This window comes from Mobula hypostoma, chromosome 6 (genome assembly GCF_963921235.1).
Source record: "Mobula hypostoma chromosome 6, sMobHyp1.1, whole genome shotgun sequence".
Taxonomy (NCBI): Eukaryota; Metazoa; Chordata; class Chondrichthyes; order Myliobatiformes; family Myliobatidae; genus Mobula; species Mobula hypostoma.
This window is the reverse complement of record NC_086102.1, coordinates 35,746,792-35,761,043: the sequence shown is the minus strand read 5'-3', so window position 1 is coordinate 35,761,043 and position 14,252 is coordinate 35,746,792.

Genomic DNA, 14,252 nt, shown 5'->3' with positions numbered 1-14,252 from the left:
ACTCCCCCTTCTCCAGCCATGTATCCCTTTTACCAATTAGCTTCCCAGCTCTTGGCTTCATCCCTCCCCCTCCTGTCTTCTCCTATCATTTCGGGTCTCGCCCTCCCCCTCCCACTTTCAAATCTCTTACTATCTCTTTTTTCCGTTAGTCCTGATGGAGGGTCTCGACCAGATGCTGCCTGGCCTGCTGCGTTCCACCAGCATTTTGAGAGAGTCATTGGACCTTTTTTTTGCTCAAAATGGAACAAACTGCTAGAAAAAGAAAATCTTTTTCTGTGAAAGATAAGCTTCACGTACTTGATGCAATCAAGACTAAAAGTCAGACTCAAGTTGCACGAGACCTTGGGATACCGGAATCAACACTTTGTGGCTGGAAATCTCATGAAGAAAAGTTCAGCGCGTCGCTTTGCAAAGTTGAAGAAGCAGGACTAAAAGCCAAACGCCTGAAGACAGCCAAAGATTTCAGCCTTGATGACTTCCTGTACGAGTGGTTCATTCAAGCTCGCTCAGAAGGCCTTCCAATTTCCAGTCCTATTCTCAAAGCTCAAGCCGAGAAGTTTGACAAGCAGATCAACGGAGAAACCTCACAGTTCAAAGCTCGCAATGGATGGCTAGACCGATTTAAATGCCATCACGGGATTTCTCAAGTGTTAGTGTCAGGAGAAATTCGCATTCTAGATCTTGCTCACAGCCAGCGACATGCTATGTTCAAGCAAGGAAGACTTGATCACTTTTTTAAGAAATAAACTATAAATGATGATTGCTAATATTCTTGAGTGTTTTTATATGTTGTTTTGTATATTAAAAAGCTTTACTAAAAATTAATTTGTGTTTTAATTTCTACAGTAACAACCCTGATTCAGTGCGACCCCGCTTTTTTCGCGATGACATTTTATGGACCCAGACGACCACATTATAACGGGGTTTCCCTGTAGCTAACGCAGTGCCTCAAACCTCTTGCATCATGGGAAGAGTCATTCAAGCACGCACGCATCAAGACCAAGACCAGCTCTCTAGACAAGCCTATAACCAAAATCTGTCTTCTACAAGAAGCAGAGGTTCAAAGAGCTACGGCTCTAGAAGCTTCATGACTTTGACTTGACTTACTGACTTGACAGAGTGGTGGTAAAGATCACTCTGTACTAGACTTAGTGCTGGTAACCTGTGGCTTATATGACTGTTACATGACTTGACTGGAAGGAAAAAGAAGGGGGACATTTGTATAAATGTTAAAATATTGTTTGTTGAAGATTTCATGTCTCCCATTTTGGTAGCTTGTAGTTATTATAGTATAAAAACTAAGGGGCTGGGATGTAGGAGCTATGTCTATTTTCTGTCTGTATTGTATTTTGTGGTGTGCTTATTATGGTAATCGGTCACGTAGGTTGGGGCATGGTAGAAGCAAATGTTATAAGAATAAAAGAAAGAGGAGCAGGAGGAGGCCATCTGGCCAGTCGAACCTGCTCTGCTATTCAATAAGATCATGGCTGATCTGGCCAGGCACTCAGAAGAGGAGAAGATGGCAGTGCAACACAACGCGCAGTGGCCACTCCGGTAATGAATATCTGTTATCTGTCAAGTAGGGTGCCGTGCACAATCCTGATTTGATGGAGTCAGATGTGAGAGCAAGGAGGAGCATCTGTTGAAACTTCTGAAATGCCTGTTTCGCTGTCGCTGCTACTGTGTGATCCAAAATCTCCGGAGGGGAAGGCCCCGAGTCCTCGGTTTTGCTTGTTGCTCGGCTGCTGGGACGGGGTCGAAGCGTTCGGCAGAGATGGTGCTCGGTGCTCAGAGGCTCGAAGTTTTCGGATGAACTCAGAGTCGGCTGTGGTCGGGTGCTTTCAGGGTGCTGCATCGGCAAGTTTGCGGTGCTGGAGGTTCATGGCAGGGAGAGTTTCTCCCTTCTACCATCTGCGTGAGATGATGGGCTATCGGGATTTTGAGATCTTTTTTTTAATGTGCCCATGTTCTGCTCTTTATCAAATTACGGTATTGCTTTGCACTGTTGTAACTATATGTCGTATTATGTGGTTTTTGTCAGTTTTAGTCTTGGTCTGTCCTGTGTTTCTGTGATATCATACTTGAGAAACATTGTATCATTTCTTAATGCATGCATTTCTAAATGACAATAAACGAGGACTGAGTGTCCTCATAATCTAATCTAATCTAATCTAATCTCCACCTAACTGCTTTTCCCCCTTAGCCCTTAATTCCCCTACTATGCAAAAATCTATCCAACCTTGTCTTAAATATATTTACTGAGGTAGCCTCCACTGCTTCATTGGGCAGAGAATTCCACAAATTTGCCACTCTCTGGGAAAAGCAGTTCCTCCTCATTTCCCTCCTAAATCTACTCCTCCGAATCTTGAGGCTATGTCCCCTAGTTCTAGTATCACCTACCAGTGGAAACAACTTTCCTGTCTCTGTCTTATCTATCCCTTTCATAATTTTGTTTTCTATAAGATCTCCTCTCATTCTTCTGAATTCCAGTGAGTACAATCCCAGGCGACTCAATCTCTCCTCATAGTCTAACCCCCTCAACTCTGGAATCAACCTGGTGAACCTCCTCTGCACTGCCTCCAAAGCCAGTAAGGAGGTAAGGAGACCAGAAATGCACGCAGTACTCTAGGCGCGGCCTCATCAGCGCCTTGTACAGTTGTAGCATAACCTCCCTGCTCTTAAATTCAATCTCTCTAGCACAGAAGGGAGACATTCCATTAGCCTTGATAGCCTGCTGCACCTGTAAACCATCCTTTTGCGATTCATGCACAAGCACTCCCAAGTCCCTCTGCACAGCATCATGCTGCAATTATTTACCATTTAAATAATAATCTGCTCTTTCATTTTTCCTTCCAAAGTGGATGATCTCACATTTACCAGCATTGTACTCCATGTGCCAGATACTTGCCCACTCACTTAGCCTATCTATATCTCTCTAAAGACTCTCTGTATCTTCTGTACAATTTGTTTTTCCACTCAATTTAGTATCATTAGCAAACTTAGATACACTAATGATCTGGAAGAGGGAACCAAGTGTAATGTATATTGCAGGCCCAGCACCAACCCCTGTGGCACACTGCTCACATAGATTGCCAACCAGAGTAACACCCATGTACCCCAACTTTCTGCTTTCTATTAGTTAACCAATCCTATGTCCTTGCTAATATATTACTCCCACTCCATGCATTTTTATCTTATGGATAAGTCTTTTATGCGGCACCTTATCGAACGTCTTCTGGAAATCTAAGTAAATAATGTCCATTGTCCCCCTCTATCCACTGCACTCATTATATCCTCAAAGAACTTCAGTAAGCTTGTCAAACAGGACCTGCCTTTGCTGAATCCATGCTGCGTCTATCTTCGGACATTTAATTCCCAATCCTTTCCACCTTGCAACCACATCCCTGTAATGGATCCATTTCTTTCCAGATGCCTCGCTATTTCTTCTTTAATGATGCTCCAAGCATTTCCCCAACTACAGACGTTAAACTAACGGGCCTTTTGTCTACATCCTTTACTGAAGAGTGGCGTGACATTTGCTGTCTTCCAATCTGGCAGGACCTGCCCAGAGTCCAGAGAATTTGGTAAATTATCACCAAAGCTCCTGCTATAACTTCCACCATTTCTTTCTGTACCCTAGGATGCTGTCCATCAGGACCATGGGACTTATCTATCTTCAGGCCCACACGTTTCCTCAGCATTACCTCTTTAGTGATAGCTAATGTATCGAGGCCCTCACCTCCCAACACATCCATAACATCTCTCTTTGGCATGTTAGATGTGTCCTCCACCATGAAGACGGACATGAAATAGTCATTCAAAGCCTCTGCAATTTCCTCATTACCCAATATCAATTCCTCCTTTTCATCCTCCAAGGGACCCATGTACACTTTAGACACCCTTTTCCACTTCATAGAATTATTAAAAACTTTTACTATCCGTTTTTGTATTTTGTGCTAGTTCATTTTCATAATCTATCTTCCCTTTCTTTATTGCTCGCTTAGTGGTTCTTTCTTGCTTTATAAAGTTTTCTCAGTCTTCTAGTTTCCCACTACTCTTGGCGACTTTGTACGCATGAGCTTTTAGTTTGATGCTGCCTTTTATTTCCTTGGTTATCCAGGGCTGGCTCTCCCCACCCTTGCTGTCCTTGCTTTTAAATGGAATATACTTCTGTTGATCACCGTGAAAAATATCTTTGAAAGTCTTCCACTGTTCCTCAACCATCCCACCATATAACCTGTGCTCCCTGTCTACACCACCCAAATCCTCCCTCATCCCATTGTAGTCTCCATTGTTTAGGCATAATACACTGGTTTTAGATCAAACTATTGTACCCTCTATTTGTATGAAAAACTCAATCATACCGTGATCACTTTTTCCAAGAGGATCCCTAATTACAACATCATTAATTTTACCAATCTCATGGTGCGGTATCAGATCTAAGATACCACATTCCCTTGTAGGTTCAGTAACATGATGTTCAAGAAAGCCATCATGGATGCATTCTATGAAGTCCTCCTCAAGACTGCCTGACCAACTTGATTCACCCAATCTACGTGTAAGTTCAAGACCATCATGATAACTGCTGTTCCATTGTTACATGCCTCAGATATTTCTCTGTTTATTGCCTGTGTTACTGTAATGTTATTATTCAGTGGCCAATATACAACTCCCACCAGTGATATTTTTTTCCCTTTACTATTCCTAAACTCTACCCAGATGGATTAAACATTCTGCTCCTTAGAACTTCCATTGTCTCTCACTATCACCCTGATCTCACTTTTAAATAAGAACGCTGCCCCATCTCCCTTACCTTCCTGCCTATCCTTCCGTATTACCTGATATCCTGGGATATTTAATTCCCGATATCCTCTCCACCCTGCAATCTTGTCTCTGCAATGGCCACTAAATCATACCACTTTGTACTGATTTGTGCCACAAGTTCACTGACCTTTTTTTTAAATACTACGGGCATTCATATAAAGTGCTCTTACACTCATTGTGCTTTTAAAATCTTATAATTTTTTACTCTTTTGAACTTGACTTATCTTCACTCCACTCTTACTTTTCTCTTTTTTTAAATCTTATATTTTTTTCTTTATCTTTATCCACTCTTTTTTAAAATTTCATCCATTATTCTCCAATCTGTTTGGACTCCCCGCCCCCCCCCGCCCCCACTATTTAGTTTAAAGCCCTATCCACAGCCCTAGTTATGCGATTCACTTGGATCCAGGTCCTATCGCAGTTCAGGTGGGTCCGTCTCATTGGCACAGCTCCCTCCTCCCCCAATACTGGTGCCAATTTCCCATGAACGTCAAACCCACTTCTCCTACATTAATCCTTGAGCTACGCATTTAACTCTCTAATCTACTTGACCCTATGCCAATATGCATGTGGCTCAGGTAGTAATGCAGAGATTACCACCTTTTTGGTTCTGCTTTTTAATTTAGTCCCTAGCTGCTCAAATTCCCTCAGCAGAACCTCTTTCCTTGACGTTAGTACCCACATGGACCATGACAACTGGATCTTTTCCCTCCCACTGCAAATTCCTCTGCAGGTCAGGTAAGATGTCCCAAACCCGGACACCAGTCAGGCAGCACAGCCTTTGGGATGCTCTACCCTCACGACAGAGAATTCTGTCTATTCCCCTAACTATGCTATCCCCAATTACCACTACTCTTTCCCCCTCTTGAATGGCTCTTCTTTCCCCCTCTTGAATGGCTCCCTGACCTTTGGTGCCACAGTTTGGTTGCTCATCCTTCCTACAGCCCCTACTCTCATCCACACAGGGAGCAAGAATCTCAGACCTGTTGGACAGGTTCAAGGCCTAAGGCTCCTCCAGCACTATCTCTTGGACCCTTCTACCCATCTCACTCGCAGTCACACCCTCTTGTCCCTGACCACTGACTGAATTCAAGGCACTAATCTAATGGGCGTGACTACCTCCTGAGATAGAGAATCCAGGTAATTCTCCCCCTCCCTGATGTGTTGCAGTGGTTGAAGCTCAGATCCCAGGTCATCAACTTTGAGCATAAGTTCTTCGAGCAACCAACACTTGCTGCAGATGTGGTCACCAGGAACCACCATGGGGTTCACCAGCTCCCACATCATGCAGCTACAGCACATCACCTGATCCTGCATCATCTCTACTTTACTTATGACTTTTTATTCAGCCACTACAAAAGCCTTACCTGCTACTTACCTGTGCCTCCTCGCTGAAGCCTCAAGTTCCCACTCCTACACTGGTCCACTCACACAATGGCCGCTCTGCTTTGACCCTGCTTTACCTTTATTTGCTCCTGCTAATGAATTGCGCATCAAATGGTCCGCTGCTAATGCGCTGAGCCCCGCGAAATGCTCCTTCTTTAAACACTTCTCTCCGACCTGTGTGAAGATCTCTCTCTGCAAATCGAGTGGTCCGTCACTAATGAGCTGAGCCCTGTGAAATGCTCCTTTTTTAAAAAACTCTTCTCCCCGACCTTTGCGAAGTTCTCTCTCTGCGAATCGATTGGTCTGCTAATGCGTACTCATACTTGTATTCATATGTTATATTTGTATTCATATTTGTGCTTAGTTGTTTAGTCTAGTGAAGAGGGGTTAAGCCACAGAGAATGTTATTTTCTGATGATCACTAATTGGGATGTTGTTGGAACACTAATTGGAATGCTTAAATATGTATAGATGCTAATTCTGATGTTACTGATTGGAACACTAAGATTGCTAGATCATTAATTTAGTTTCATTAGTTTTTTTTAATCACTATAAGATTGTTCGTCTTTGCTGATTTCGTAATAAATGATAGAAAGTACCTTTTTCAACTTCAGAACTTCATTATTTTGGAAGCGCATCATACAGCGTCTGTCCCCAGCCTTAGTCTCTCAGTTGTTTTGGTTTGTTTAAAGTAACTGCTGCACCTATTACTTTTTTTTTTGAAGAAAGGAATAACGTTCACCATCTTCCAACTTCAACCACTCCTGTGGCCAGTGGGGATGCAAAGATCAGCACCAAAAAAGTAGCAATCTCTTGCTTCCTGTTGTAATCTGGGGAATATTCCAAATGGCCCTGGGGACTTATCAATACCAATGTTTTTCAAAAGTTCTGATCTGCTTTCTTAAAATTGACATGTTCCAGCATATCTATCTGTTCTACACTGACCTTACATTTGTCAAAGTCCCTCTCATTTTATACTAACCATGCTCAAACTAATGTTTGCCTTTGCTTGCTCCTGAACGCGTATCAGCCTTGAAGCTAGCTGACTCTACTTCAGAAAATTCTATCAAGTTCTTATGGTATTTGTTATATCAATTACTATCCCGGCACTAAATGATTAGATGAAAAAGGATGCTAAAGCTAAAAATATTCAAGAAAGTGTTTTGAGTGTTTTATTTCCCAGTATTTAGAAAATGATCTTTTCTTGAAGAGCAACGCCATCTAATCCTAAATAGTAAATCTTTTATATTTTAGAATATCTTTCCATCCTCAGTGTTTCTTCTGTGACATTGTTTTTTGTGACCACCAGAAATCTGTAGGTATTCTACAAAATCTCTTGTGTTTATTATGTAGATCATGACAACCACATGGACAATAGCATGGCACCTTCGCTTCACAATCAGCTGCTCTTCCAAATGCATTAGTGTAAGCTCAGCTTCATGGCGATTCACTGTTTGTTTTTGAGAAAACATTCAACTGTCTGCATCTGGAATTTAGATGTTTCAGTGCTCCTTAAAATCTGACATAAAACTTTTTGTTCCATTTAGATTTCATGATCAGAACGCTTCCGTAAAACCTGCCAAACATAAGCATAAGAGGATTCAGAAATATAGTTCATAAAATTCTATTTTCCCTGATCGCTGGTTTCCAAATCACTAACACTTATAAACCAAGAGATAAGGATGAGAAGCCCATTTGGAGCTTTCATAATTGACGAAAGGGAATTATAGTTGGTATTTTGCTTTATCTCTGACTCACTTTGAATTCTGCCTTTTCCCTCTGAGAGTAGACTGGTGTGTAATTGGATACTATCCTGTCTAAACTGATAAGTTCAATGCTTGCAGGCAAGATGCAGTGCAGACAGTAGGGAGAACTAATTCAGTTAGGATCCATTGACTTCACTGCATGGCCATAACTGAAAGGGTAACACATTATATTTGTGTAAGACTCGTTGCATCTAGTGGCATGATCTCGGGGGTGGCGCCCACTACCTGGCCAAACTTTATCACTCTTGTCTGGGTGGATGCTGAGTGTTCTGTCCCCTGTGTAACAACTGTACCCTGAAATAACATTCAGTCCACAATGTGTAGTTAAACGATTAAGATTTTATATTTAAGTATGGGGTTAGTAGAGAAACAAAAGAAAAGGAAAACAAATAAAAGGCACCAATAACCTCATAAACATGTCCAGTGCACAAACGTTGGAGCTGAAGGATTCCCTTTCGCTGATCTTCCTCTGCTCGTTGTCGACCCCTGGGCTCCCACCCCGAGCCCAGGCCCAGCGGGTCCGGCAACCGTCTCCTCAAGCCACATATTCTCTCTTCATCCTCCTCGCGCCTTCTCTCACAAATCCCGCGCAAATGACAGCTTTCAGATACACAAGAAAGAATAGCATCTATCCCAATTGGTTAGCAAATGAATACAAGACCTGTTATCACTAATTATAACCCATACATGTTGCTACAGAGAACATTACCTCATCAGTTTACATTACAGAGAAGCCATTTTATTAGCCTTAGCAAGTAACATGAAAGGAAAAAACCCCTTATACTCTCCCCCCAACCAAATTTAGTCATGTCCTCATGACTTTTAAATAACTCACCATCCCTTCCTGCAGACACAAAAACCCAATCCAAGTACAAACAGTGACATTGCTCCCCAAACAGTAGACCTTTCGGCCTGTTCCCCAGGCGCTACATAGGCCAACCTACCTGGGAGTTTCCTAATCCTCCGAGACCTCCGTACCCCCTCACCTAAACCCTTCAGGCTCAAACATTACTGGGGATACCTTGGGTGTGCTTGCCAAATCCTCTCTCAATCTCTTACTCATGCCCCCACTGCAACCCAGAGCCTCCTGTTCTGGGTTCAGGCACCCCTGTCTCTCCTTCAGGGTCGTGCAGTAACCCAAGCTGCCCACAACTAGCCCCCCCCCCACCTCACCTGACTCAGTGGGAGAAGGGCCAGGAGTCTCTTCATCCAACAGGCGGAAGTTAGCAAAAGGCAGCATGTACCACACCTCCATCTCATCATCCGCTGAATCTGTATTCTTCCCCTTTTCCTCGATTTGTTGCTGCTGGTTGGTTCTCTCCATGCTGGAGCACCTGGCCTGGACTGCTTCTGCAGCCTCTTCAGGCTCCTGTAATCGAGACAACAGCTTCTTCTTGGACTCCTCCAACTCTCGCCAGAGTCTCAGCAGTTCTGACTCCCGCTTCTTGACCCTCTCAATCTGGGATGCAGGTACTCCACCAGCTTCTTCCACCCCGACCTGAAAAGCAGCGGTTAAAGATTGTTCAGCCTCCAGTTTAGTGTTCACTGAAATTGCCTCCAGCTTTTTCTTCCTAATGACTTCTTCCAGGTCAACTTTCAGTTTTTCGACTTCATTTAAACTGTTGATGATCATCTTCAGGTTCCCTTCAAGCATCTGCTTCCCTCTTCCGAGATCTGTCCGCAATTGCTTCACCTCCTTGGAAGCGTAGTCAAACTCCCCTCTCTGGGCTCTTGGTTTTCTGTTGGCCTTAGTCAGACAGCTTTCTTTGCCTTCCCCAACTTGCAAGTCTTCCAATTGGTTCTGGATCACTTTCTCCAGTTTCTGCTGGGAATTCTGTCTCTCCGTCTTCACTTCAAACTTGATCCCGTAGAGACAGTCACTCACGAGCTGTGACCTTCGCCAGACCTAGCACGTGTCCAGAGAAAGCTTTAACTCTTTAGTTCTCAGCCGCTTCTGCAACAGCCTCGCTTCATATTCTTCCAAGGCAGATCCAAATACTAGGAGATCAACCAAATACACTAAAACTCCAAAAAATTCCGCATCCCCCACTGTCTTCCTCATGCATCGCTGGAAAGTTGCAAGGGTTCTGGATATGCCCTGGGGCATCTTTTTAGACTGGAAGAATCCCAGGGGACTTATAACAGCCGTCTTCTCCTTGTCGGCCTCATTAATCGGGATCTGGCAACATCCACTCCTCAGATCAGCACAGTAAACCACTTCGCACCACTCAGACAGACCAGTGTAACTTCGACTCTTGGGACCGCATACTAGTCAGGTACAGTGCGCCTGTTCAGGGTCCTATAACTCACACATACGCTGCCTGCATCCTCCACATCCACAGGAGCCAGTCGCCGCGACCTCTCTCTCACCGAGGTGTCTTCAGCAGTCAACTCCAGTTTCACTGACCAATAATCGTCTTCTGGATAATCCCCAGCACTGATATTCTGACTTTCCAGTGCCCGGAATGGTGTCAGGGGAAAATGCCTCAAATACTGGTTGTAAAACAAACTGTACAACAACTTGACCTGAGCCCTGGTGTCGAGGATGGCCTTAGCATAGTTTCCCTCCGTCCGTAACGACACACTGAAGTGTGGTCCCACTAAGCCCTCAGAAATAGGATCTTTTTCTTCCTGGAGTTCCTTGGTACATTGCTGGGAATGTGCTCCCCCAGAGACCCCAAGCCGTTCCCCCACTGGACCTCCACTAAGTTTCCCGACACCTCTCTGATCAGCTGAACAACTGAGGAAGGGGCTGATCCCTTTAAATGATCTCCCTGGCACTGCAAGCAATTTATCTGCCCCCCTAGCCAGAGAAGATACCCTGAAAACTTTCCCCCAATCTCCTGACACAGGTATGGAAAGCCTCCCAAGGTGCTGCATTTTACTTCCAGCGAACTAAATGCATTTCCCCTGCTTTCAGATAACTGGCCGCTGTCAGTACGGGGTAATTAACCTTGACAGTTCTAACACCGTCACCAGCCCACCTACTCAAACTTTCAACCAATCCCTGCTGCTCTCCCTCAACCGAGCACCGTCACTCATCTAACAACTGAGAAATCTGTTCTGCTCACGTCTCGCGTGCCTCCGCCCCCTCCTTCCTGACAGTATGGACAGCCCTGGCCCCGCCTCACCCGGGGCACCAATAGACACTGGCAGTCCCACCTTCGTGACGTCAGCACTAGCCCGCACTAAAGCAAGGTCTGAGCCCCCCATTTTATCAACTTTTTGCTCTACAATTTCAAACTCGCCATCAGCTTTAACCATACTCAAAATTCGAATTGACAATTCACCCAAGGTGCGAATTTCCACCCTGCTCAGCCCGTTACTAACCCCAAACCCACAGAGGCACATATGTCTAACCGCAATCCCACAGAGACACACCAGCACTGATTTAAACAGGGCAAACACACAGCACCCTATAAAAATCCATATCCCAGACGAGTAACCCCACATTGTAGGACTCGTTGCATCTAGTGGCATGACCTCAGGGGTGGCGCCCACTACCCGGCCAAACTTTAGCACTCTTGTTTGGGTGGATGCTGAGTGTTGTGTCCCCTGTGTAATATCCGTACCCCGAAATAACATTCAGTCCACAATGTTCGGTTAAACGATTTTGATTTTATATTTAAGCATGGGTTTCGTAGAGAAACAAAAGAAAAGGAAAGCAAATAAAAGGCACCAATAATCTCATAAACATGTCCAGTGCACAAACATTGGAGCTCATGGATTCCCTTTCACTGATCCTCCTTCGCTTGTCGTCGACTCCTGGGCTCCCGCCCCGAGCCCAGGCCCAGCGGGTCCGGCAACCGTCTCCTCAAGCCACATATTCTCCCTTCATCCTCCTCGCGCCTTCTCTCTCAAATCCCACGCAAGCAACAGCTTTCAGATACACAAGAAAGAATAACATCTACCCCAATTGGTTAGCAAATGAATACGTCCCATTATCACTAATTATAACCCATACATGTTGCTACAGAGAACATTACCTCATCAGTTACCATTACAGAGAAGCCATTTTATTATAACACCACAGAGAAGCCATTTTATTAGCCTTAGCAAGTAACATGAAAGAAGAAACCCCTCACATTTGATAATCCTAGAAGACAGTATGTTGAAACTATATATCAGAGATTTATGCAAATTCAACATTCAATAATTGTAAGCAAGTTATGCAGAATACATTTAGGAAACATTTATTTGACAGATTTTGAAAGCATCTAAAAGAGTGAATGGAGAATGTAGGAATGTAGGAATGTAGGAGGCTCCAGTCATCATTTTTACTCATCTTTGTCCACAAGCCTTGTGCTGAGAACTAGAAAACTGCTAATGTCCTTTCTTATTAAAAAAGGGGCGGGGGGAGCTACGGATCAAGTAGTTTATTGGAGGCCGAACAGCCCAATATAAGGATGTAAATTTGTTAGAGAAAGTACTGGGGGAGAGGGATAAATCATCACTCAGAACAATGCTAGCTAGTCACAATGGATTTGTAAGGGGAATTTTGAGTGTGATGAATTATTTGGGAAGGAGAGTAATGCATTTGATGGAGTCATTATGTGTTATGCAGAGCTAAAGACTGCAAGATAAAGGGGAATGGTTCAGTGAATATAAGCTGTAAATGGTGAGGTTCCACAGGCTTCATTGTTGGCTTCCTGCTTTTCACAATTCAAATGAATGATTTGTAAAGGAATCCTGATTCAGAAATTTGTCAATGACACCAAAATGATTATTGTGCAAAATGTTTCTGGATGAGCACTTGAGTGCTACAAGGTTACAAGTCAAGAATAGGAAAATAATCTAAGTAAGTTTTCCATTACTGAGCATGGACTTGGGGCTGAATGTCCTGTCTCTTTTGTAAATATTTATGATTCTTCTTTTTTTTAAACTCCAGACTACTTGCAAAAATCTCTGGGTGGCATGGTAGTGCCACAATTAGTGTAACGCTATTATAGCTCCATCAACCCAGGTTGAATTCTGCCATTGTCTGTAAGGAATTTTTTTATGCCTTCCCCGTGACTGCGTGGGTTTTCTCCGGCAACTGCAGGTTACTCCCACGTTCCAAAGACTTGTGGGTTAGTGGGCTAATTGGTGACATGGTGTAATTGGGCTGTGTGGGTTTGTGGAGACGGAGGGGCCTGTTGCCATGTTATATCTCCAAATTAAAAACATATCCGATGCTCCTTTCATCATATCACCAGCCATGTTCTTTAGCTCCCCCGGACGTATTGCCTTTACTTTATCCAGATAGTGCCACCATTCGTTTCATTCTAAATGCCAAGAAAATATGCTAACTTCCTGTTGCATACCTTAATGTATATTTGGTAAGAAAGGCATTGAAAGAATTAGCAGTTTAGTTGTTCATCACGTTCATTGGAATTTTTCACTTTTTAAAAGAATAAGAATGAATAATTGAACTCCATGACAAATTGCAATTAAGCTATAAAGCACAAAGATAATAACAAAGTCATAAAAGCATTTACCACATTGATCAAAGGAGGAATCATAATTATATTAGTGTTACAAATTATAAATTAGTCAAATATTTAATTGGCAACTCTGCCAGCTGAAGAACTAGATGTAGCAAAGGGCTGATAGCCAGGTTAGGAGTAAACCATGACTGAACAGTTCATTTAATTTAGTTAGAAAACTCTGGGGGGAGACTGTAGTGAAGAAAGCTGAATTAGGTAAAGAAGTTGTTTCAATTTTATTTTGAATGGAGGATAGTTACATGCATATTTTGTACTTCATTTCAGTCTCAGCTATACACACCATTGTGCCTATCTGCCTTGATGACAATGGAAATAACACATCTAGCTCACTCTGCCTTAGAAAAAATGGTCCTCCACGTGCAGTTTTTCTGTAATGTCTCCAGATATCGTTTCAAAAGAGGTTAATATTGACAGTGCGTCTGTCTGAAGAAGAACAGGCCAAAGTTTTTAAAAAAGCTATGTTTCTCTTCAGACAGGGAATTCAAGTGAAATTGCTCTGTTTCACGATAAAACTGTTCTGGTCTAATGCACAATGGCAGAAAGTTGTCATCATCACTGTTGGAGGAACTAGAAAATAGCTTCTGCTCCCAAGAACCTAGCAGTCTAACAAACCAGAGGCAGTGTTATAAGACTATTGCTAATCTTATAACAGCACAGTCAGTTATTTTAAGGCTATTAATGGTTCTCTATTATGATAAGATGGACTCTTGACCTCACAATCTACTTCATTATGATCTTGCACCTTATTGTCTACTGGAAGCTACACCACACTTTCTCTGTAGCTGTTACA